The sequence below is a fragment of the Ricinus communis genome, chromosome 2 (genome assembly GCF_019578655.1).
Source record: "Ricinus communis isolate WT05 ecotype wild-type chromosome 2, ASM1957865v1, whole genome shotgun sequence".
NCBI lineage: Eukaryota > Viridiplantae > Streptophyta > Magnoliopsida > Malpighiales > Euphorbiaceae > Ricinus > Ricinus communis.
This window is the reverse complement of record NC_063257.1, coordinates 25,839,510-25,863,917: the sequence shown is the minus strand read 5'-3', so window position 1 is coordinate 25,863,917 and position 24,408 is coordinate 25,839,510. Positions and strand designations below refer to the sequence as shown.

The 24,408-nt window shown below is 35.8% G+C and overlaps 2 non-coding genes across 2 annotated transcripts; both read right to left on the bottom strand.

Annotated features, from left to right (window-relative positions):
- Positions 1-7,236: 7,236 nt before the first annotated feature.
- LOC112534625 lies at positions 7,237-7,342 on the bottom strand. The gene has a single exon (XR_003078901.1). It is a non-coding gene; the product is annotated as a small nucleolar RNA R71 (small nucleolar RNA).
- A 2,278-nt stretch (positions 7,343-9,620) lies between these two features.
- LOC112534613 lies at positions 9,621-9,727 on the bottom strand. The gene has a single exon (XR_003078889.1). It is a non-coding gene; the product is annotated as a small nucleolar RNA R71 (small nucleolar RNA).
- Positions 9,728-24,408: the final 14,681 nt, after the last annotated feature.

Sequence of the window (24,408 nt, the reverse complement as noted above, 5' to 3'; positions counted from 1 at the left end):
ACTAAGAAACTACTGCTACTACGCTATTCCTATTATCTAAATGATCAAAAGGTGGTGAAACTTAGTAACTAAAAATGATCGAGAATGCAATTGAAAGCTAAATCTTAACAAAGAGAATGAGAGTTTAAGAAAGACAATAAGATGAGTTAACCTAATTGGGGATCACTTTAGCTAACCAGCTTACAAACAACAAATTATGAATTGATTGATTAAATATTGCGATCTGTGGATAATTTCTTGAATGAATTGGCTTCTCTCTCTAGTTAACAAATCCCTAATCCCAAAGATCTCAAGCTGGAATCTCTTCCTAACAATCGATTTTAGAACAACATTAATCTTTAAAATACTGCTAATAAAAGTGTCTAGTTCTTATTCCAAGTGGGTTTGCTAGAATTAGTTACACATGTTCATGATTAAACTAAAACAAGAATTGACTACAAAGTAGACAAGAATCGAAAAGAACATGAACACCCTTTTCTCAAATGGTGAGATGCTATCCTCTCTTGGATAACTCTATATCAACAGTCTACAGCTCAGATCTCTTTCTTCTTTCCTTTGAATCTTTGACCCAATCCTTAATGAGCAGCTATCTTGATAATGTTGAAGTGGAAATCGTCTCTGTTTTCCTCTTCTTGATCGTCTCAAAGTTAGCCCTAAAGTTTGTCTCGGATACTTCAAAGTTATGCTATTTTTCTCTCTGTGTGGCTCTTTCTTTTCTTTCTTTTTCTTTTCTTTTAATTTAGGTTTCGGGACTCAAGACGTCCTGGATTTGGGTCGTGCTGACCATGCCGTGTTGAGCCAAAAGTGTACAATTTTAGAACAACATTAATCTCTAAAATATCGCTAATAAGAGTGTCTAGTTCTTATTCTAGTAAGCTATTACACCTATCTCTAGGATGCAAATCACCTAATCACACAAGTAGTTGTCTAAACTCAATTGAATTTCTCAATTACAAAGGAGTTCTTAAATTAATTCAACCTTGAAGAAGAAACAATAAATTTATTATACTTGAATAAAAACTACAATCTTAAATCAATAATCCAATCATTTAAGCACAAAGCAAGCCTAACATGGCTAAAGATCGTCTCCAAGTGGGTTTGCTAGAATTAGTTACACATGTTCATGATTAAACTAAAATAATAATTGAATACAAAGTAGACAAGAATCGAAAAGAACATGAACACCCTTTTCTCAAATGGTGAGATGCTATCCTCTCTTGGATAACTCTGTATCAATACTCTACAGCTCAGATCTCTTTCTTCTTTCCTTTGAATCCTCAACCTAATCCTTAATGAGCAACTATCTTCTTAATGTAGAAGTGGAAATCATCTTTGTTTTCCTTTTCTTGATCGTCTCGAAGTTACCTCTAAAGTCTGTCTCAGATACTTGAAAGTTATGCTCTTTTTCTCTCTGTGCGGCTCTCTCTTTTCTTTCGTTTTCTTTTCTTTTAATTTAGGTTTTGGGACTCAACACGGCCTGGATTTGGGCTGTGCTAACCATGCCGCATTAAGCCAAATGTGTACTTTTGCCCTTCTTCAATGCAGCTTGGATTCTCCCCGTGCTCCTCAGCACGGCCATGATCCTAGGTCGTGTTACTCATGGAAACCGTGTTGCATATCACTTCTTTTCGCCCTAGGTAAGGCATTTCAACAGGCCTCCTGACCCTGACCGTGCTCCTCAGCATATGCATGTGGCTAGGGTGTGTTGAACATTCTAACGCGCCCGATTCGTCTGGTATGATTTCTCTCTAACTTAGATGATGTGCCTAGAAAAACACTTGAGATACAAAGGAAACTAAAATAGGGTGATTCTAATATAAAAACACATAAGTTGCTGTAAAGATAACTCAAGATCAAACATGCAAAGATATGTAAAATCAAGGATATCAAATCACCCCCGTACTTAAGCTATTGCTTGTCCTCAAGCAATCAACAGTTTAGATCATAGGCTTGCAATGAACCCTTCTTAAAGTTCATGAATTGGATCACAATTGAGCAACATTCAATCTATCCCAAATTGAAACTCAACCAAAAACTAAACCAGCAATCTAAACAAGAGTAATTATCATGTTAGTGGATGAAGAAGTTAAATAGTAGATTCAACATGAAATATTCAAGAAACCATATGCCTCACAAGGAATCACTCTATGCACTAAGTGTTTAAAAGGTAGTCATCAATCTCTCGACGCAATTATATTCAACCTACTTACCATAGGCTTGGTCATAAATCTAATCTCCACTACTGCAAACAATCAAATATCATAATTCAAAGGTCTTTACAAGGGTTGTAATGGGGCTTAGGTTTAGGTGTGGAAACTTTGGGAGTTTGTAAATAATTTCTAAACTCTTGCACTACCTCCCCCATAATTTAGCTCAAAAAGGACTAAATGCTAAACAAAAGTAATTAAATTCACTATAGTTCCAAAGTCTCTAAAAAAAGATGCTCAAAAGGTGAAGAATGAATGAATAGTCAATAAAGTACTATTTATTCTGTTTGTTTCTTTTTTCTTATTTTCTTCTTTTTTGAAGAATATATAATAAATTTGTTTTTGGATTCAACAGAGCATCTAAAGAAGATTTTTAAGGGACTTAATAAATTCAATAAAACCAGCATTTCATCCAACAACTCAATGAACACATTGCAAAAGTTTTAGAAATAGGGTAGGGATAAAAAAGGGAAAGACTTAACAAGGTATGATGATAAAGCAAAGTGGTAAAATGACGAAAATGGATAGATCCAAACTTGGCTAACTAATGGAAAATATTTACAGGTTAGATTTTGGCTACATTGGTGAATCCTAAGTGCCCTTATCATTTCATAACATTTGATTGTTCATATGACCTCAACAAGTATTATCTAGCAAGTTTTAGAAATAAGAAGAATGTAATGCACACTCAAATAAAAAGAAAGGAGCATTTATGATATATGCTCAATTAGGTTCAAAAACTCATAATTTAAATGTGTATATTTGCACAAGGTGTCCAAATACCATCAATCAAATCATCATTTAATCAAATCATATATAAAACACAAAAACTAATCAAATTCAAATTACCAACTTAAAGAATGGTCAAGCAATACTGGTTTAACCTAGCCATTATAATAAATTAAAAAATGCTCAATAATATGCCAAAAGCAACAAATAACAAGGAGGAAAAATCTCATGCTCATAATTATAACTATCAATCTTTCGAAGATAAACAAAATGCTAATAAACATCCTAAGTATCCTAAATTATATATATCATTAATAATAAAATAAATGACAATTGGAAAACATAAGAAAAAGAAAAGGAAAGCCAAAACAACGGCTTACCCATCCCACACTTGTAGGATACATTTTCCATAGTGTATAAAAGAGTTGGGAAGCAACAAATTAAGTACTAAAAACGAAAAAGAGATATTGCCCTACTCATCTTGCTGGGCTGGTGGCTGAGGTGGTGCTGCTGGAGGGGGTGTATTATCCTCAGCTGGAGTTGGGAAGAATTCATCAAAATGAGCAAAGTCAAAATCATTTATCCTACTCTTCTGCAAGGCTACCTCTATCCTGTCTCCCTAGGCCAACTGCCTATTTAGGAGATCCAGAGTTTGCCTCTATATAGCATTAAAATGTTGGAACTGTGCTCGAACCTCCTACTCAAACTTATCGAACCTATCTATGTGTTGTTGCTGCATGTTAGTGATCTGATAAAATCTTGCAATCAACTCATCAATTTGCACACTAGACGGCCGAGGATCTGATGAGGATGAAGGTTGGGGGGAGCCAGGAATATCTGTAGGTCGGGGTGCTCCCCCTGCTCCTCTTGAGCTTCCCGAGCTATTAACCGAATAAGTCTATATTCTAGCCCCAAGGGCCATGTCCATTGGGTGATCATCCTCATATGTTGCATAGTAGATAGGCCAACAAGGGTCATCTTGCCTACGAGTTTCAACTCATCTAATAAATCTCTGTCTAGTAGCTCCATCCTCCTAGCAATCCTGGTCACATAAGGTCCAAAACATATCCAAGTCTTCTTTTGGTCCCTAGTGACAGTCTTGCACTGCTTCGCTAACACATATCCCATGTCCACCCTCCTTTTATGATGCAGCACCCATAAATAGAATACGTCGGGCTCGGTGACCACTCCAAAACTTTCCCCTCGCCCTGTCAATGTATATGCGAGTAGGCAGTGAAGACAGAGCAAGCTATTAGAGAGGCCGGATGCCTTACACTTGCTCGGGTAGTAAGGCTTGTCCCCCTCAGAGATGGTCTTCTAGGCTTTATCAAAAGAAACTCCTGGATTGTATAAGGAGCCTCTGAAATGATCTGGCTCTTTAGTCGCCTGATCATAGAGGCCCAGTGCGACACCAAATTGGGGAATACTCATCATGTAAGTCTACCCTCCCAATCGAAATGAGATGGCTTCTGGCTGCAACCAATCTTATCTGAGTTTGAAGGAAGAAGGTAGATGCAAACTCAAGTGTGAGCTCCCTGTAAGTAGGCTCCACAATGCTGAAGAAGGCCTCAAAGGGTGGAGACTGGTATCTCTCGAACCTCAGTGGCTAGGCCGACTGTCTTTAATGCTTGCCAGTCTATATCGTGCAGGAGTTGTGGGTGGAGATGGGCAGATTGGATCTGAATGCCTTCTTTTGCACATATCCACCTTCTTGGGTCTCTCACGCTGCTCAGCCATTGTACCTGCATGAAAATTCATCAAACTATTGCCAAAATTGTATTCCTTGCACTAAAGAAACAATTATTCTAATAATAGCAATAGTTTAATAGCAATACAACATTAATTTAACACGTTCTCGGCACACTTGCATTAGCTAATTCCAATTCAGTAGCATAACAGAAGAACAAGAATTTGAGCAAAATAACAGAATTAACAGAGTAAAAAAAAGGAACAAAATCAATAAATTCATAAATAATGGAATAAATTAGGGAAAAGAGTAAAATAGCATACCACAATAAAAGAAATCCATAATATCCACAATAGTAACTAATAAACTAAAATAAATCATAACAGCAATTCAACATTAAAGGAAAAATAAGAAATTAAGCAACATAACAGAATTGACTAAGACATTAAAAATAGAAAACAAAATAAAAATTTCAAGAAAATGAAATGATATGCATAATTTTACACATATTTACTGACATATTATTATGAATTTTCTTAGCATTAATTATGTTTTTATTCCAAGATCACCCGTGTTTTGTGTCCTTTCATGTTTCAGGAGATTTTATAGGTCCATCATCAGTGCCTTAGCAGTTTTAGATCAATCGGGCGAAAATGAATGGAATCAGAAGCTTTTTGACCTTGGGTTGACTTCTAGGAAGTCAATACTGCCTGTGTTGGAGCCTGTGCAGAAATTCCAGGCCGTGTAGCTTAAACACTTTGAAGCAGCAAGTTTTCTGAGGGTACCACACCCTAGAGCACGGCCATGCTCGATTCAGTTCATTCTGTCAATTGGAGTCCAACATGGCCCGTGTTGGGGGACACAGGCTGGAACACGCCATATTTATGCAATGAATAAAAGGAACGAGCCAAAAAGAGAAAAGAGAGTTCCGAATCAACGATTTTGGTTTTTGATCTTCTGTTGTAATTTTTCTAGATGTGTTGTTAGGCATTTTAGGGGGCTTCCAGGAAACTAATTCCACCTTGGAATGTCAGATTGGTGATCTGGATTTTGGATTGAAGATTAAGGAGGAGTTTTGGAACAAATCAAGAAGCAATTCTAGAGATGAACTACAGCGTAGATCAAGGCTTTGAGCTATTCATCCAATTCTAGGAAAATGGAGTATATGTTTCAATTTCTTTGTTCTTTCGTTGCAATTAAATTCCTATTTGCTTTAGACATGAACATGTGTAGCTAGATTGGTTGAACCCATTAGGGTTCCTTGCTATATTGGCTTTGTACTGAATTGTTGAGATTGTTTGAGTTTCCTTTCTTGTATTCTTTTTGCAATTAATAATATAAATCTAGTTTTTGTAAGATTGATTGTATTGATTACTATTCATAGAATTCATTTAGCAATTGAGAAATTGTAATCGAGTTCAGAAATTTAATTGCAAGAACAGGTTAATTTTCACTTAGAAGTAAGGTTAATTAATTTGCGAGAGTAAGAATTAACAAAGCTTAATAGAGGTGGATTAAAACTTAGGGCTTACTTAATAATCAATCGTTAGGAAGAGATTCTAACTTTAGGTTCTTAGGTTTAGGAATTCGGTTGTCTCGAGAGGGAAACAAATTTAGTTTAGAATCCGTCCACGGGTAGCATAATCGGACTCAATAATCTATTATCTTTTGTTTGATATCCAGCTAGTCTAGGTCCTCTTTGGGTTTGCTTTCTTGTCTTGATTATTCTCTTTCCTCATTCATTCTCACATTACACTTAGAATTTAGTTTTTAGTAAATCTAGAAACCTCTGTTATTAATTTTAGACTAGATAACAAGGAATGAAGTAGTAACTCTAGGATTTCACTTTTCCGAGGGATGCTGCATCAATAGGTTCACTGCCTTAGCTGTAATTTCATAATCATATACACATAAAGTTTTTGGCGCCATTGCCGAGGAATCTTTATTTGAAAACTAGAGTGAAATTCTCTATTTGTTACTTTAGCCATATTTCTTTTCTATTTTTGTCATTTACTTTTTATTCATATATTCATTCATTTATTTGTTTGGTTTGTTACTGCCTTGTTCATTTCAAGTAGTTTATGATCAGAAGTTCTAATCCTGCACCAATAGACCCTTTGTCCGAACCAAGGCAATCCCTCAGGCAGCTGAGGAAGCGATTAGACGTGGAGGAGGAGCAGATTGAGATTCTTGTCCATACACCAGTAGACATGGGAGACGAGAACAAAAACGTCGCTGAAGCAAACAGGATTTTTTACGAGTTTGCTAGACCTTCCTTGGAGGGGACGCACACTAGTATATTGAGGCCACCTGTTGCAGCGAACAATTTCAAAATTAAGCCAAATGTCATTCAGATGGTGCAGGAGAGTGTACTGTCTGAGGGCTTGCCTAGTGAAGATCCTAATGCCCACATCATGAATTTCTTGGAGATTTGTGATACCTTCAAGATAAATGGGACCAGCGATGATGCCATTCAGCTTAGGCTATTCCCATTTTCCTGAGGGATAGAGCAAAGAGATAGCTACAATCCCTACCAGCTAACACTATCACCACTTGGAGTTCTTTGGCTAAGAAATTTTTTTTATAAGTACTTTCCTCCTGCTAAAACTATAAAGATGCGTAATAATATTTCTTCTTTTGTGCAGTTTGATGACGAGAGCATATATGATGCGTGGGAGAGGTACAAGGACCTGTTGAGATGTTGCCCACACCACGGTTTGCCATTATGGATGCAGGTGTAGACTTTTTATAGTGGCTTGAACTCAGCCACGAGGCAGATGGTAGATGCAGCTGCAGGTGGCGCCATCAATAGTAAGACGCCAGAGCAGGCTGAGAATTTAATTGAGAAGATGGCCATGAACACATATTAATGGCAATCTTATAGGAGTAGGCCAGTGTTAGGCTATTTCTATAGCTACAATCTGAGGCAGTGAAAAAAGGTTTTTAAGGAGCACAACCACCGAGAGTAACACGGGCATCAACACCAGAACGTGTTGGGAACACGGGCATAAACACGGCCATGTTCATGGCAGCTGATCAAATTCATTTAAAAAGAAATAAAAGAGAAAAAGGGGGCAGCTAGGGTTAGAACGTCCAAAACTCATCTTTTTCTCTGTCTGAGGGTTTTCTGAGGTGAAACTAAGAGAAAAGGAGACTTGGATCAAGGTTTCACTTGGATTCTCTTGGAAGATCAAAGATTGGTGAGGATTGTCGATTGGTTTCAATCCGAGTAAGAGGAACAAGATTGGGCACGAGGAATTGGAGCTATTTACTCTTATCCAAGGGTGTATCCGGGTTCCTCTACCTTTACTCTTTTTTTTTGTAATTGAATTCTTGTTGGTTGTGATTATGAACATGACTAGCTAAACTTATTAACCCATTGGGGTTCTTTATCTAGGGATTTTTGTACTTCAATTTTGAGTTGAATGTATTGATTATCAATATTGGTTTGCAATGGAAGTATTTATTGATTTGTTCTTCATATCTTGTTGAATGATTTTTGAAATTTGAATGATCTTGAGAAAGACGTTTAGGTTTGGATTGTCCCTTGCAACCTAGAATTGAATTCACCTAGAGATAAGGTGTTCGTTGTACCGGATTAAGAATTAACAACTCTCAATAGTGTTAAATGGTACATAATGCTAATATGGGTAATTAGAGTTAGAAAGAGATTTCAACCTAATTAATCTAAGTAAAGATGTTAGTGTCCTTGAGAAAGGCATTAATTGTGTAAAGATCTTCCTACGAAAATTGGATTCAATCAATCAATTCCACCTTAGTTTCCATTCCTTAGAGACAATAATTTCCAAAGGGTTATTCCTTTACTTGAATTAATCATTCCCTAGTATACGTAGTTCGACAACAATTAGAGTAGCTATTAGTTAATTTAGGAATTATTCATTAACACCAATTATTTTCTGTGATTAGATAACAGAGAAGATTGAGTAGATTTAGGTTCATACGTTCTTTGGGGAATACGACACTTGGTACTCGCCGTTAGCTATACTCTACTGATAGGTACACTGCCTTAGGCATAGTCTTGCTTGACTTAGCACACATCAGGTCCCCTAGGGTTTGCTTTCTCCTTCGATTGTTTTCCTAAATCTTTTCAGATTATTTGACACTTAGTTAACAGCTTATTTGTATTTCATCATAGCATAATAACTTCATCAATTTTATTAATGTTAAATACCATAAAACGCTGTAGTAGTTCTAAGATCACCCTTTCCCGAGAATACGACCTTGATACTCACTATTTATGCTAGTCTGCATCGATAGGTTCACTGCCTTAGATTTTAGCTACACAAAAAGCCTATCAAGTTTTTGGCGCCACTGCTAGGGAACTTTTGTGTGAATTAGAGTGAATTTGTGTTTGTGTTAGTTTAGCCATTTTTATTTTTCTATTTATATTTTACTTTATTTTATTCTTTTATTCTTTTTAACTACTTCTGCTCTTTGGTTGCTACCTTCCATTCTTAGGTAGTTTATGACCAGGAGCTCTAGCTCTGATCTTGTAGAGCCTTTGTTCGATCTAGAGCGATCCTTCACACTTTTAAGGAAGCGTTTGCAATCGGTAGAGGAGGAGATTGAGGTTGAGATACCTGTTGATAGACCAGAAGGATGGAGAATCACGAAATGCTGCGGCAAATGCCAATAGAACGATGTACGAGTTTGCTAGACCATCATTAGATAGGACACAGATGAGTATACTCAGACCGGTGGTGGCAGCTAACAACTTCAAAATAAAGCCAAATGTGATCCAAATGGCACAGTAGAGTGTACAGTTTGGAGGGCTGCCAGCCAACTTTTTGAAGATATACGACACGTTCAAGATAAATGGAACTACCGATGGTGCCATCCGGCTGAGATTATTTCCATTTTCTTTAAGGGATAGAGCAAAGAGATGGTTGCAGTCCCTTCCACCTAACACTATCATTAACTGGAAATCTTTGGCAAAAAGATTTCTTTACAAGTACTTTCCTCTAGCTAAGACTGCTAAATTGAGAAATGACATTTCTTCTTTTGTGTAGATGGATGACGAGAGCATGTACGATGCTTGGGAGAGGTACATGGACTTGTTGAGATGCTGTCCACACCACGGTCTACCAATATGGATGCAGGTTCAGACCTTTTACAGCGGTTTGAACCTCCGTACTAGGCAAGTGGTAGATGCTGCAACAGGTAGGGCCTTGAACAATAAGACGCCGGAGCAAGCGCAAAATTTGATAGAGGAGATGGCCATGAACAACTACCAGTGGTAATCCTCTAGGAGTCGGCCAGTCAAACAGGGAATGGTCAACTAGTTAGACTCCACAGCAGCCCTGGCAGCTCAAGTGGAGCTTCTGACCAAGAAATTAGACCAGCTTCAGATGCCCAGTTCAAGCAGCCCAAATCAGCCGCGAGTTTTGCGGTGAACAAGTTTGCTAGCTCCTCTACTTCATTTAATGTTTCTACTGACCGTGAATAGGTTAATTATATGGGGAATACACCCGGGCAGCAGAACAGCCTTTATAGCAGCACATACAATCCTGGGTGGAGAAATCACCCCAATTTTAGTTGGCGCAATAATCATGCCCAGGGTCCACCAGGCTTTTAGAGACTGCATCAGCAGCCACCACAGCTGCAGCAGCAGGCTGGACCATCAGAGCTTCCTCCACCAGCTGAGAAGAAATCTAACTTGGAGCAGCTGATGATGAAGTTTGTCACGTCGACTGAGACGAGGTTCCAACAGACCGACATTGTTCTTAGAAATCAGCAAGCGTCCATTTAGAACTTGGAAAGTCAGATTGGGTAGATTTCTAAGATGTTGTATGAGAGGCAACAAGGAGCGCACCCCAGCACTACTGAGTCTAACCCGAGGGAGCACGTGAATGCCATCACTTTGCGTTCTGCTAAGTTAGTTTCAGCTCCTTCTAAGCCTTTTGTTTATGATTCCACTATTGATGTGCAGGTTGAGGTGAGCAGTAAGGTTAAGGAACCTGAGAGGCAAAAGGTGAAACCAATCCCAGTCAAGGAGTATCAACCTAAGATTCCTTATCCTACTAGACTGAAGCAAGTAGAAACACAAGAGCAGTTTAGCAAGCTTTTGGATATTTTTTAGACAACTGCATATTAACTTGCCTTTTGTCGATGTATTGGCAGATGCCGAAGTATGCCAAGTTCTTGAAGGACATACTTAGTAGCAAAAGCAAGCTGGAGGAGGTAGCATATGTTAAGCTTAATGAAGAGTGCTTGGAAGTATTTTAGCCCTTGAGTATTTTATTATGTAAAAATCTATTTCTTTGGGCCTTTTTCATTACTTTTTTAGTTTGGGTCTCTAGTTATGTTTATTAGATTAATTCTAAGTGTGGGCCACCCCTTGCATTTGGCACAACACTCATTAGTTTGTTTAAACCCTAAGTATTCACTATAAATACTTAAGGGTTATCATCTTATAAATTTAATTATAATTTACTGCTTGAGAGTATTCTCTTTCTAAGTTCTTGTGAGGACTTATTGTTTTGAACATTGCAACTTTATTGATTGTTCATTAATAGCTAAGGGTTCCTTCAATATATTACTGTGAGTTCTTAGTTGTGTATCCTTTATCTTGTTCTTGATAGATCCTCAAAATGGATTGATATTAGTTCTATTCAATAGATTTTCTAGGATCATATCAGTTTTGTATCAAAGCTTAGGCTCAAGTAAGATTGTAGTTGTTTAATTAGTTCTTTTATTTTCGCAAATTAGTTAAGAAAAGAGTGAAAAATTCATGAAAATAAAATAAAAGAAAAAGTGTTCATTTTGAGTAGAACTCCATTTAAGTTTAAAAATTCAAAACTAGAGGTGAAGGAGTCGAAATTTTGGAAGTTTTTAATTAAGGGAATACATTTTGGGAGATTTATCAAAAAAGAGGAAAAAATCAGCAAGTTTCCTAATCAAAGAATATGAAAAATATCTCCTTGATTTGGCTGAAAATCTTTTTCTAAACAAGGGAGAACTGATTTCGAAATAAGGGAAAAATAATATAGGAAGTTTACTAGTCAAGAAGATCTTTGCAAAAGAGGAAGCTTTATATTTAGGAAGCAAAATTTTTGTCTCTATAAGGTGTGCCGAATTACACAAGCTAGTTAAGGAATTATTTCTTTCATTCCTAACTTAGGAAAAATAAGTATTTTCTAATTGCTTCTTACCTAACTTCCTTCTAAAACCAAAACAAACACACACACTCAATCCTGGCCGCCCTACCTAGAGGAACAAAACTCCTCTTTTTCCTTTTCTTCTCTTGCCTAGCTGGCACCCCAACACCTTTGCTCAACATACCAAGATTTTTTCATTTTTTCTTTAACTATCGAAAACATACCTTACCACTACACGATACGATTGCTTCATGCTTGCCGAATTACATGTCATACACCAACTACCCCAAAAGCAATTCAATCATTCTTACCTCTCTAACCGAAACCATTCTTACCTAAAGACCTTAAAACATAATTCTCTTTCTTGCCTTTTTTCTTCTAATCAAGATACAATAAAAATCAACACTAAACAAAACCAAAACACAAATTCGTTTCTTCTTTTATTTTCTAACCGAAAACCTCAAACACATCAAAAAACCAAACTCATATGCTTTTCTTCTTTTCTTCTTATACAAGAACAAAAACAAGCCTTCTTTTCTCAACCCTAACCGCCAATCTCAATCCAAGAACAAAGGATTGAGGTACTTCTTACTTCTTCTTTCATTCTAGCCGAAATTTCTTAACTCTATTTCTTTCTTTTCTTTTCTAAAACAACTTTAGTTCTCTTTGATCATTTACAAGTTGTGATTAGTAAAATGATAAGTGTTTGTAAGAGTTTAAGAGCGAGATGAGTGGTGTGAGATAGTGAGTGCATTAGAGGGTGTGTGCTTAAACACTTGAAAGGAAACACGTAAGAGAGTGAATTTTCATTATAACGTTTCTTTGCAGGTAGTTATCATGGACGGACATGATGATGATAGACTATGGAAGAATTCGTGCAAGATACTTTTGCAACAATCTTGGCACAGTTGGATGAGTTAAGACTTGAAAGGCATGAGAAACCAAACCAAACACCACCTCCACCTCTACCTAGGAGGAAGAATTGGATTAATGATGATAACGGGGATGATGGCGCCTCCAACCAAAACTTTAGACAGGGAAGGAAAGATGGGAACTTGGGATCCATTAAGTTATGGATTCCTAGTTTTTAAGGAAAGGGAGGTCTAGAAGTCTATTTGAAATAGGAGAAAAAGGCCGAAGACGTGTTTCAATGCCATAACTTCACATAAGATAAAAAGGTAAAACTTGCTTCTGTTGAGTTTACTAATTACGCTAGTGCGTGGTGGGATCAATTAGTTACAACTCAAACATGCAACAATGAGGATCCAATCTCAACATAGGGAGAGATGAAGAGAATCATGCGTAGATGGTTTGTTTCTTCATACTACTATAGGGAATTGTACAACAAACTTTAAAAACTTGTACAAGGAACTAAGTCTGTGAATGAATATACTAAGAGATAGAGGTAGCCGTGATCTGAGCCAACATAGATGAGAGCAGGGAGCCAACAATGGCACGTTTTCTTAATGGGCTTAACCGAGATATTGCTAATCTAGTTGAGCTATAGCCTTATATAGACATGGAAGATCTCCTTCATGTCGCCATCAAGGTTGAAAAGCAACTTTGGACTACAAACAAAGGTAATTCTACTCCTAAGTTTTCTAATAAGTCTAATTGGACTACTAAAAATGGTAGGAGTAGTTTTGGTACCAGCAAGCCAACTTACAACAAAGACAAGTCCATGGATGATAAAGGTAAAGGGAAAGTATGTGGTTCAGGATCGAAGATCCAATGCTTTAAGTGCAAAGGATATGGACACAAGCAAGCCAAATGTCCTAATCAAAGAATTATGACAATCATGGACAACGGTGATATGATAAGTGAAGGTGATGATAGTGATTATGAGCCAGCCTTAGATGATGACACACAAGAAAAAGAGGATGCGGAATATGCTCTTAATGGTAAACTCTATTCTTATGTGACTATGCGTACTTTGAGTGTACAAGCCAAAGGGGAAGAAGTATAACATGAGAATATATTCCATACTAAATGTACAATTGCAAAATTGCGTAGTATGATTATAAATGGTGGAAGTTGTACTAATGTTGTTAATGCTAGTTTAGTTGATAAACTTTGTTTGAAAACAACTAAACATCCTAAGTCCTATAGATTGTGTTGGTTGAATAATTATGGTGATATTAGAGTCACTAGGCAAGCATTAATTTCTTTCTCTATAGGATGTTCTAAAGACCAAGTTTTGTGTGATATATTTAGCTTCTAGTTTCTTCTTCTTGTAGAATGAGGGCTTTCGTACTACAAAATCTACATGCAACCGAATACTTAAGGCCAAAATCTATGATTATTTTAGTTTTCAACCTTGCAGGAAATCAAGTTATTAGTTCTTTCAAGAACTTTATGGACTTATCAACTATCGCGCTAGTGAGCATAGACTTATCATTTAGTTCCTTCCTTTGTCTTGTGTTCTTTGTCTACCCTTGTGTTTAAATCAACTCGATTTTATCCTTATGCTTAGCCGTATGGAAGACAATAAAGAACTTGTGATTTCTTTCCTTACCGAATCTAAAATTGTACATATATTCTCATTCTTTTTGTTTCTTTTATGTCTTTCTCCCTAATCCCTGTCTAGTATGGTTTGATTTTATTTGGGGAGCATAAATAAGAGTATTGAGTGAAAGCACGTGGAAAGCAAAAATCATAGGCACTGATCCAATACTTCGACAAATGCAGAGAAAGAAAATTAGTTGATCATGTATTGATATCATTCTCCGAATGATCATGGATAAATCTTTTAGTGGAAAGAGGGAACGATGACAATCGAGGCACTCCCAAATATTACGATTCAGGATTTGCAGCATTGGGATCTCCATCCTTCCTTGTTCCTCTAAGGAAAGAAATGAGAACATAGATAGAATTCGTATATGATAAAAAAAGAAATCACAAGTTCTTTATTCTCTTCCATGGCTAAGCGTAAGGATCAAATTAAATTGATTTAAACTCAAGGGTAGAGAAAGAATACAAAAGAAGGAAGGACGTGAGCAATAAGACCAGGTTCGCTAGTGCAAGTCTTCATAAGCCCACAAAGGTCTTGAAGGAACCCATAACTTATTTCTCTACAAGGTAGAAGACTGAAATAATATGCTCATTAGCCTTAAATATTCGGATGCATGCAGTTTTTATAGTGCAAAACCCCTCATTCCATAAGAAGAAGAAACTAGAAGCTAAATATGAATAAATAAATAAAGAAAGATAAATAAACTAAAGTCAAATCAAGAACCAAAGAGGAGTTGACTAGCCAACAACTCTCGTAGTCTCAAATTTTATGAGCCAGCTTAATGAAACAAGGGAGAATTCTTATGGGCCTACCTAATAATACTCCGGCCAAAATTACATCATCATATGCGTCCCAAACATCAAAATATGCGCATTCCCGCTTTGATTAATCAAAAGGAACATGATTTCTCCATCACATGCTTGTATTTGTGCTTCGTTCTACTCGATCATCAAGTCATGCTCCAATCCACTAATGAAGCTTGTCAATTACATATACATGATTTCTTAACAAAAATAAGGAGAGATTCTCGTTGGCGTACCAAATAACACTCTGATCCAATTCTCTTTATTACATGCCTCTTAAACATCAAAACGCATGCATCCCCGCTTGTATTAATTAAAAGCAGCATGATTTCTCCCTTACGTTCGTAGTTTTGCATCTTCTGATGCTTGAACATCAAGTCATACTTCAATGCCACAGATCAAGGTTGTCAATTGCGCTCCCATAATTCCATAATGAAAATAAGAGGAAATTGGCATGGGCGTACCAAATAACACTTCAGCCCCAAACTTATTGCTCACGTCCTTCATTTCTTTTGTGTTCTTCGTCTACCCTTGTATTTAAATCAATTGGATTTGATCCTTAAGCTTAACCATATGAAAAGGAATTAAGAACTTGTGATTTTATTTAAGGAGCATAAAACACGAGTGTTAAGTGAAAGCACGTGGAAGCGGAAATCATAGGCATTAATCTAAGGCTTAGACAAATGCGAAGAAAGAAAATTAGTTGATTGAGTATTGATATCAGTCTTAGAATGTTCTCGGAGGAATCTTTTCAAGGAAAGAGGGAATACTGAGAATCGAGTCTCACCCAAATATTCTAATTTAGGATTGGCACCATTTAGATCTCCATCATTCCTTGTTCCTCTAGGCACGATGACTTCTGATGACATATAAGGATTGGCATAAGGAATCATGGAAATTCAATTGACAAGCTTGACCGGTGGCATTGGGGCTTAGCTTGATGATTAAGCAAGACGAGATGTAAATCCACATGCGTAAAGGATAAATCATGTTGTTTTTTATTGATCCAAGTGTAATGCAAGTGGCAATGCAAGCATTTAATATTTGGGATGCATATAATGAAGTAGTTTGGGTTGGAGTATTATTAGGTAGGCCTACACAAATTTTTCCTTGTGTTTATTAAGCTGGCTCATAAAATTTGGGACTATAAGAGTTGTTAACCAGTTAACTACTTTCTCATTGATACCAATGTGGCTAACTTTTGCCAAACCCGTATTCAATGTTGATGGCTTCACCAAGGATCGTTCACCTAATCAAGCAAAAGAACTCTAATTCCTAATAAGACCCTTAAATAAGTTGTACTTAAGAACCTTAATTATAAAGAATTAAAGGCTATCTAACATAAACAAAAGTTTAGATTAAACTAAGTTTGTAAAATACCAAGCCTTCACTTGATAAATTCACCAAGTTCTTAAAAAACAAAATAAGAGAATTAACTCCAAAATAATCAATATTCAACAACTCCCTTTACATAGAAATTTGTACTAGCCTATACAAGCCTTAAAGAAACCTAACCTTATAATGATAAGGAAGCAGATAACAATAATACTAGGAATAGAACTCCTAAACTAAAAGGATAACCTTAGAAAAGACTCCTAACTATTAAAAGACTTCTTTAAATGAACAAAAACTCCTAAAATTCGTCTGTAATACCCGAGATTCTTCTTTTAATAATAAAATAACTAATAAGGATTATGATGATGATAATAATAAAACTAAAAGTCCTACAGTTTAATGGATATGATTAGAATAATGAGTTTTTATTTAATTTATTTTGTTTCTATTTCAATTAATTATATTGAGATGATTTAAAATAGGATTTTAATGCTAGATAAAAATAAAGGGATTTACTTAACTTTATCTAATTAGTTTGATTTTTAAGTAATTAATTAAGTGAGTTCTATAGAGGATAAATTATATTTATATATATAAATATAGGTCACACTCGAATTTTCTCTCAATATGAATATATGAATTAAATGTTATATTTGAAAGTTATAAAAGAAATAATAATAATATTTCTTATAAAAGCATTTTTGGGGAGTGGCAAATTTTAATTAGCAAATGGTATTGGATTAAATTGAAAAATAGTCAACAAATTGATTATTTAAGTTAATTAAGTGTTAGGATTAATTTGACAATTAATTATGAGATATGGGCTAAAAGTATAATTGTATTATGGGGTTTAAATGAAAATTTTTATGGTTGGTATTTTTATAATTTAATATGCCAGTAGGGGTATTTTAGTAATATTACCATGAAATGCAAGGGTAAATAAGTAACTCTCTATTTTTCTATAATTTTAATTTAGCCCAAAATTAAAGTATTAGGGATTTGATTGAAAGGATAATATCAAGTTTGAGGGTTTAGCTGATATTTTTCGGAATAAATGGTTGTTAAGTAAAACTTTAAGGACTGATTTGTGATAAGAAAAAGAAAGAAAAGAAAGAGAAAAGAACAAAGAAGAGAAGAAGGCGAAAGAGTGGAGGCCGCCATTGATGGCTAAGAAGAGAGGAGTTATCGTGGGTGGTGAGGGAGTTGACCGGAGATGCAGCTAACGACGGCGAGCTCATCGGTGGCGACGATGGCAGCACCTATTCAATGCTGTGTATGGTGTCTTCGGCTACAGTGGCAGCTGAGTTAGGTGGCGATCAACTCATATAGGCGTGAGCTTTTCGTTTGGGGCAGCATCAGCATTAATGGTAGCTAGTTTTTTTGGACCTTTCCGACCATCTGCGGTGATGTTAGATTGCTCAGAATACACCATCAGGCTCTCCTCATCATGAGCTTTCTAATGACACTAATTTTGTGGCGATCAAACTCCATTTAAAAATCGATGGTCGAAACTGTCCATGATTTTCTCCGGATGATCAGGGACTGGATCAGAGAATCAAGTGCTAGAATCATTGTCTGTGCGTTGTTTCGAGTCCATAGGCACGATCGGATCGTCGATCGTACTTTGGCGGCTGAAGATGAGTCGACCAATTTATCAAGCATCTCAGAATTCTTTAGCTTGTTGATTTTAGAAATTGTTAATTAAAATTTATATTGATTAATTATTGTGTTGTTTTGTAGTGGATAGTGTTGAATTATTATAAATACTAGAAAATTATATGTGGTTTGGTTGTCAAAATAAATATTATGTCGGATCGTTTATAAAATAATTATGGTCTATGATGTGTTCCGGAGTCAGGAAAAAATAATGTAGTTTTGGTGGCCAGACTCCCATTAATTAAATTTATATATTAAAAGTGTTTCTGGCAGGTTCTCGACTCGTTATAAGGGGGTAAACGTTCGTATTTTAGGGGAGGTTCTGCCGAATTTTCGGTAGAATTTTTCCGAGTCGAGATTCTTAGACAGTCAATTCTAGCAGTCTAGGCCTAGAGTTATTTATTAAATATTTTATTTTTATTAATTGAATTATTCCCGTGAATAGATAATCCATCGTTTTAGCCCGCTTCACCCGAGGCTTAGGAGCACAGGAAAGGGGTCATCAGAACTGTGAGTTAAAGTCATATATCTACTATACATGTGCCATGCCATAATTTTATATAGCAATTCTGACTAACTGATTTATAGATTTAAATTATTTATTTATATACTATTCACCTAAATAACTGTTTTATAGAATTAATTATCTATTTGCTATTCATATGTCATTTTCCCATTCAATGATATTACAATTGCATATTGACTCGGGATGATACGGTAGTAGAACATGCCATATGATGGGTTGTATCAGCACGCATGCACACTGGTATAAATCTAAGAAAGGTAGTAAAAGAATATTTTAAGATTGGCCTTGGTCGAGTTCAACTCTTTAGGCTGTGAAGATTGAATTGCCAGATTAAAGGTCCCTAGTCGAGCGTTGCCCTCTAGGCGCCAGCTTTATTAGAAAATTAAGTGACCAGCTTTATTATAAATAATTGTTTTATAAAATCAAGTGATCATAAATGTTCTTACTAGAAGAAGGGATAAGGGTTTCAATTTTTAAGATTTCTTTCAAAACTTGTTTTTAAATTTGAGGGTCATTAATATGCTTGACAACTTCAAGAAGAGCTTCTTGTTGCCTAGTGAGCATATTAATATTTTTTGGGATATCATCCAATTCTGATTCAGAATATTCGGATGAGGTTTCAATTTCATCAATTTGGAATTCCTCCTCGTCATTAGAAAATTCTGATTCAGAGGTTTCAACTAGAAGAACTGAAATTTTGCTCAAAATTTCTTCTTCTATTTGGAGCTCCTAAAGTTTTTTAGAAAACTTACAATACTTTGAAGTGTGTCCTTTTCTGCCACATCTGTAACAAGTAATTTTGCTAAAATCTTTTTTGGGACGTTGTTTTGAGAAATTTGAAGAGATGGCCTTTTGTAAAAATTCTCTCTGTTCTTTTGCACCTTCCTACTTTTGTGAAAACCTTTTTGCTTATAAGGTTTAGTAAAATCTTCTCTACATTTTCCTTTGTAGGCGGGGGAAGGTTCTATGGGATTATACTCAAACTGGTTCCAAAAGCTACCTAGTTCTTGTCTAGTTTTCTTCATTTTCCATTTGAGCTGTCTTTGAAGTTTAAGGTCATGGCAAATTTTTAGTCCTTCTTTCTGAGTAAGGCTAACTAATTCGCCATAAGAATAGAAATCATAAGGGATTTGGCCATTCTGAGCTTCTCTGATAGTATTTCTAACTCTTTCACCTAGTATTTTAGGTAAACCAGCTAAGAATTTTTCTTTCCCTAAGCATTACTCTAGTCAGGAAAGTGTCTTTATAAGCTTGGAAATTGCTGAGTTTTTGCAGGTCAGATTGCTGAGAAGTTCAACATTCTTATCTTTGAGATGATTGAGTCTCCTATGAAATGGAGGGAAATCACAAGAATTAGGGTTCACACAGCATCCTCAATAGAATTTCCTAGGTCATCTAAGATGCGGGTGCTTTCTATTGTGGTTTGGATGGCACCTAGGATTTGCAGCTGTTGTGTTTGGGTGAGATGATAATCCTACCATCCTTTAAGCTGGCCTGAAAAACCGGCTATAAGGAGTTCAACTATAGCTCTATTAGAGGTACCGCTTTGGATTTTGTAGGCATTAGGTGCCATGGTCATCTGTTGTAAGAGAACAAGAATGTTGTACTCAGACATTCCATCTATATTCCATTCATAGACGGAGGAGGCATTGAACCTAGATTGAGTAAGGACATTATTTCTGTTTTCTATACTTAAATCAAGGGTAGTATTCCTAGGAGTATGCCAAGTTAATCTAAGGGCTTGCCATCCCAATCTACTGATTTGGGAGGGTTTTTCAGTGACACTTTTGAGCTCTGAATCATTAAATTCATTGCTTTGGGCTTGATCTATGGCACTGATATTTCTTTGATGTGTAGGATCCTCAGACAAGGCAAGCACATAGCATACACTTGTTATAAAATATGCATAACAATATAGAAAGAAAATATCAAATTCTTATTAATAAACAAATATACAAACTTTGAAATGAAAGCTTTAAAATGAAAGCTTTAAACAAAGAAATATAACTTACAAGAGTAGTAGAATACAAGAGGAAGGATTCTCTCTCTCTTTTTTTCGCTATCACTCTCTTCTCACCATATTTCTAATGGTAGAACTTGAAGAATACAAGAGTTTTTATATACATATATAGGTCACACTCAAATTTTCTTTCAATATAAATGTATGAATTAAATATTATATTTGAAAGTTATAAAAGAAATAATAATAATATTTTCTATAAAAGAATTTTTAGGGAGTGGCAAATTTTAATTAGCAAATAGTATTCGATTAAATTGAAAAATAGTCAACAAATTGATTATTTAAGTGAATTATGTGTTAGGATTAATTTGACAATTAATTATGAGATAGGGTCTAAAGGTATAATTGCATTAATATGGGGTTTAAATGAAATTTTTTTATAATCGCATTACTATGGGGTTTAAATGAAATTTTTTATGGTTGGTCTTTTTGTAATTTAAAATGTCAGGAGGGGCATTTTAGTAATATTACCATTAAAAGCAAGGGTAAATAAGTAACTCTTTATTTTTCTATAATTTTAATTTAGCACAAAATTAAAGGATTAAGAATTTGATTGAAAGGATAATATCAAGTTTGAGGGTTTAGCTGATATTTTTCGGAATAAATGGTTGTTAAGTAAAAAATTACGGACTTTAATTTATGATAAGAAAGAGAAAGAAAAGAAAGAGAAAATAACGAAAAAGAGAAGAAAGAGAGAGAGTGAAGGCTGCCATTGATGGCTAAGGAGAGAGGAGTTGGCATAGATGGTGAGAAAGTTGACCGGAGATGCAGCTGATGCCAGCAAGCTCATCGGTGGCGACGATGACAGCAGTTGGGGACAAGTCAACCGATTTATCAAGCTTCTCAGTAATTCTTTAGCCTGTTGACTTAGAAATTATTAATTAAAATTTATATTGATTAATTATTGTGTTGTTTTGTAGTGGATGTGATGGTATTGAATTAGTATAAATATCAGAAAATTATGTGTGGTTTGGATGTCGAAATAAATATTATGTCGGACCGTTTGCAAAATAATTGTGGTGTGTGGTGTGCTGTGGAGTTTGGAAAAAAGAATATAGTTTTAGTGGCCTGACTCCCGTTAATTAAATTGATGAATATTAGTAGTATTTCTAGCAGGTTCTAGACCCGTTATACCGGGGGTAAAAGTCCGTATTTTAGGGGAGGTTCTGCTGAATTTTCGGTAGAATTTTTTCTAGTCGAGATTCTTAGACAGTCAATTGTAGGAGTCTACCGCCAAAGGTTATTTATTAAATTTTTTATTTTTATTGATTGAATTGTTCCTGTGAATAGATAATCCATCGTTTTAGCCTGCTCCACCTCGAGGCCTAGGAGCAGAGCAAAGGGGTCATCAAAACTGTGAGTTAAAGTCATATATCTATTATATATGTGTCATGCCATAATTTTATATAGCAATTCTGATTAATTGATTTATAGATTTAAATTATTTATTTATATACTATTCATCTAAATAACTATTTTATAGAATTAATTATCTATTTGCTATTCATATGTCATTTTCCCATTCAATGATATTACAATTACATATTGACTCGGGATGAGACAGCAGTAGAACATGTCATCTGATGGATTGCATCAGGACCGCCTGCGCACCAATATAAACCTGAGAAAGGTAGTAAAAGAATATCTTAAGATTTGCCCTGGTCGAGTTCAACTCTTTAGGCTCTGAAGATTGGATTACCGGATTAAAAGTCCCTGGTCGAGCATTGCTCTCTAGCGCTGGATTTATTGGAAATTAAGTGACCAGACCAGACTTAAGAACCTTGGTCGAGCTCCGCTCTCTGGCCACCAGTTCTATTGGAGTGAGAGAGCCGAAAGGCTGTTAGTGTTGGGGTTAGGGTTATGCTGAGGTACTTGTTCTATAACATGAAAAGTATATTTTATTGAATCATGGCATGACACATGTTTTGATATGGCCTAATATATGATTTTAACTCACTCTCGAGACTGACAGTCTCAAAGTTAACTATTTTTCCAGGTGTTTGTTATTATTCCGCTGTTCTTTTCCTCTAGCAGCTCGACTTCCTTCATCTTCGGGTTTAATGTAACTGATTTTATTAGTATGTTCGATTTTTAGAATTCTAGATTCTCCTAAGTAGTAATTTCAAAATTTATTATTTTGTTTTGGCATGTTAAAGGAGGTTTTGCCTTTTTTTGCTGGTAAACTGAATTAAATATGTAGTATATGGGTGGTTGAAAGTTAGTTATGAAATAGTATTATAATGGATAGAATTTGAATTATTCTTTGATTGAGTTAATGAATGGTCAGGCTTGTTATGGGTTTTGGTGGCCTTACGCCTACCCATTCCCTAGCGCTGGTCACGGTTCCACAGATCGGGTCGTGACAAAGTTGGTGTCAGAGCCTAGGTTTAGATTTCCTTCGACCTAGGTTATTCTTGGTACTACAGAGCTAGGATCAAGTTTGTCCTTGTTTGTTTTTATTGACTCTAGTTTCGGCATTTACTGTTAGAGAATCTATTATTTCTTTTCTTGTGAGCTTATCTTTGATACTGTATTGAGTATAAGCGCCCTAGCGACAGCAATGTGAGAGATTTGTGGTGAGTTCTCTACTCAGTGGTGGAGCACTTTCTTTGACGAGATGTTAGGAAGCCAGATAGACTCATTACCATTTCTATAAGTGATTAGTGCGACTAGCCTTAGATGCTTCGATTGTTGTTTCAACGGTGTGCAATATAGTTTAGGGTTGTTGCAGAATGTAGTTGTAATCATGCCATAAATTGCCTCACCATCACATCAAGTATCGTCTGAATGAGTAAAGCCGGCCTTAGTACTTAAAATATCAAGTAGAGGTCAGGGCATTCAAGGTTGAGATTCATGGGTGTAAGAAGAATAAGAATAGTGGTTGGTGTGTATCTTGGAGCTCAGAATCCAAAGAAGCTTAAGCGAACACTAGTTATTTTTCTAAGTAAAACAGAAGTGTTTTAAAATACAATATTGTGTATAGTCCCACAAGAAACTCATTATGGCATTTCATTATTAGGCATGCACATTTCCATAACTCATTTTCAAAACATGCATCATACATCAATGCATTGCAACCCTTTAGTGATAAGGGGTGTCATCATCCTTGTGTGCGATATTGTAGAATTTTATAAAAAGAAAATGACTAGAGATTTACAATTTTATAAGGTGTTTTGTAAGATAATAATAATTTTTATTAATAATGATTATAAGTAAATAAATAAGTAAATCTTTCAAAGTAAATTGTGTTAGCTTGAGGTTCTTTGAATGACAAGCTTAATTACTATAAGAATGGATCTGTGGCTCAGCATGCTCCATTTTGGACTGTAGAGGAACATAGGAGACTTTCTAGATTCCAATCGAGGTGGAGTTCTATTTCAGCACGGCATGATTTCAATACCCAAATGGTCTTGTATCAATTATCATAACTAGATGGATGATATGATGTGGATGTTAAGGATATTCAGTACGTGTAAGGGATGCGTCATAGAGAAGGAGTTAGCGAATGAAATTTGGCAGGACCAGAGTTGGTTCAAATCATTTATTTTAGAGAAGACTCCTATTATCCACAAGCGACTGAAGACAGTTTTCAGTAGGCAGAGGAGTTATACGGACCCGAAGCGAGAACACATAGAGATTAGTATTAGAGAGTATGTATTCCTAAGGCATTTTCTATGCAAGGTGTAATGTGGTTTGGTAAGAAAGGCAAGTTAGCCCTTCATTATTTGGGACCTTGAGATTATCAACATGATTGGTGAGGTGGCGTACAAGTTGGACTTGCCGCCAAATTTCTCGCATGTCCATCCGATATTTCA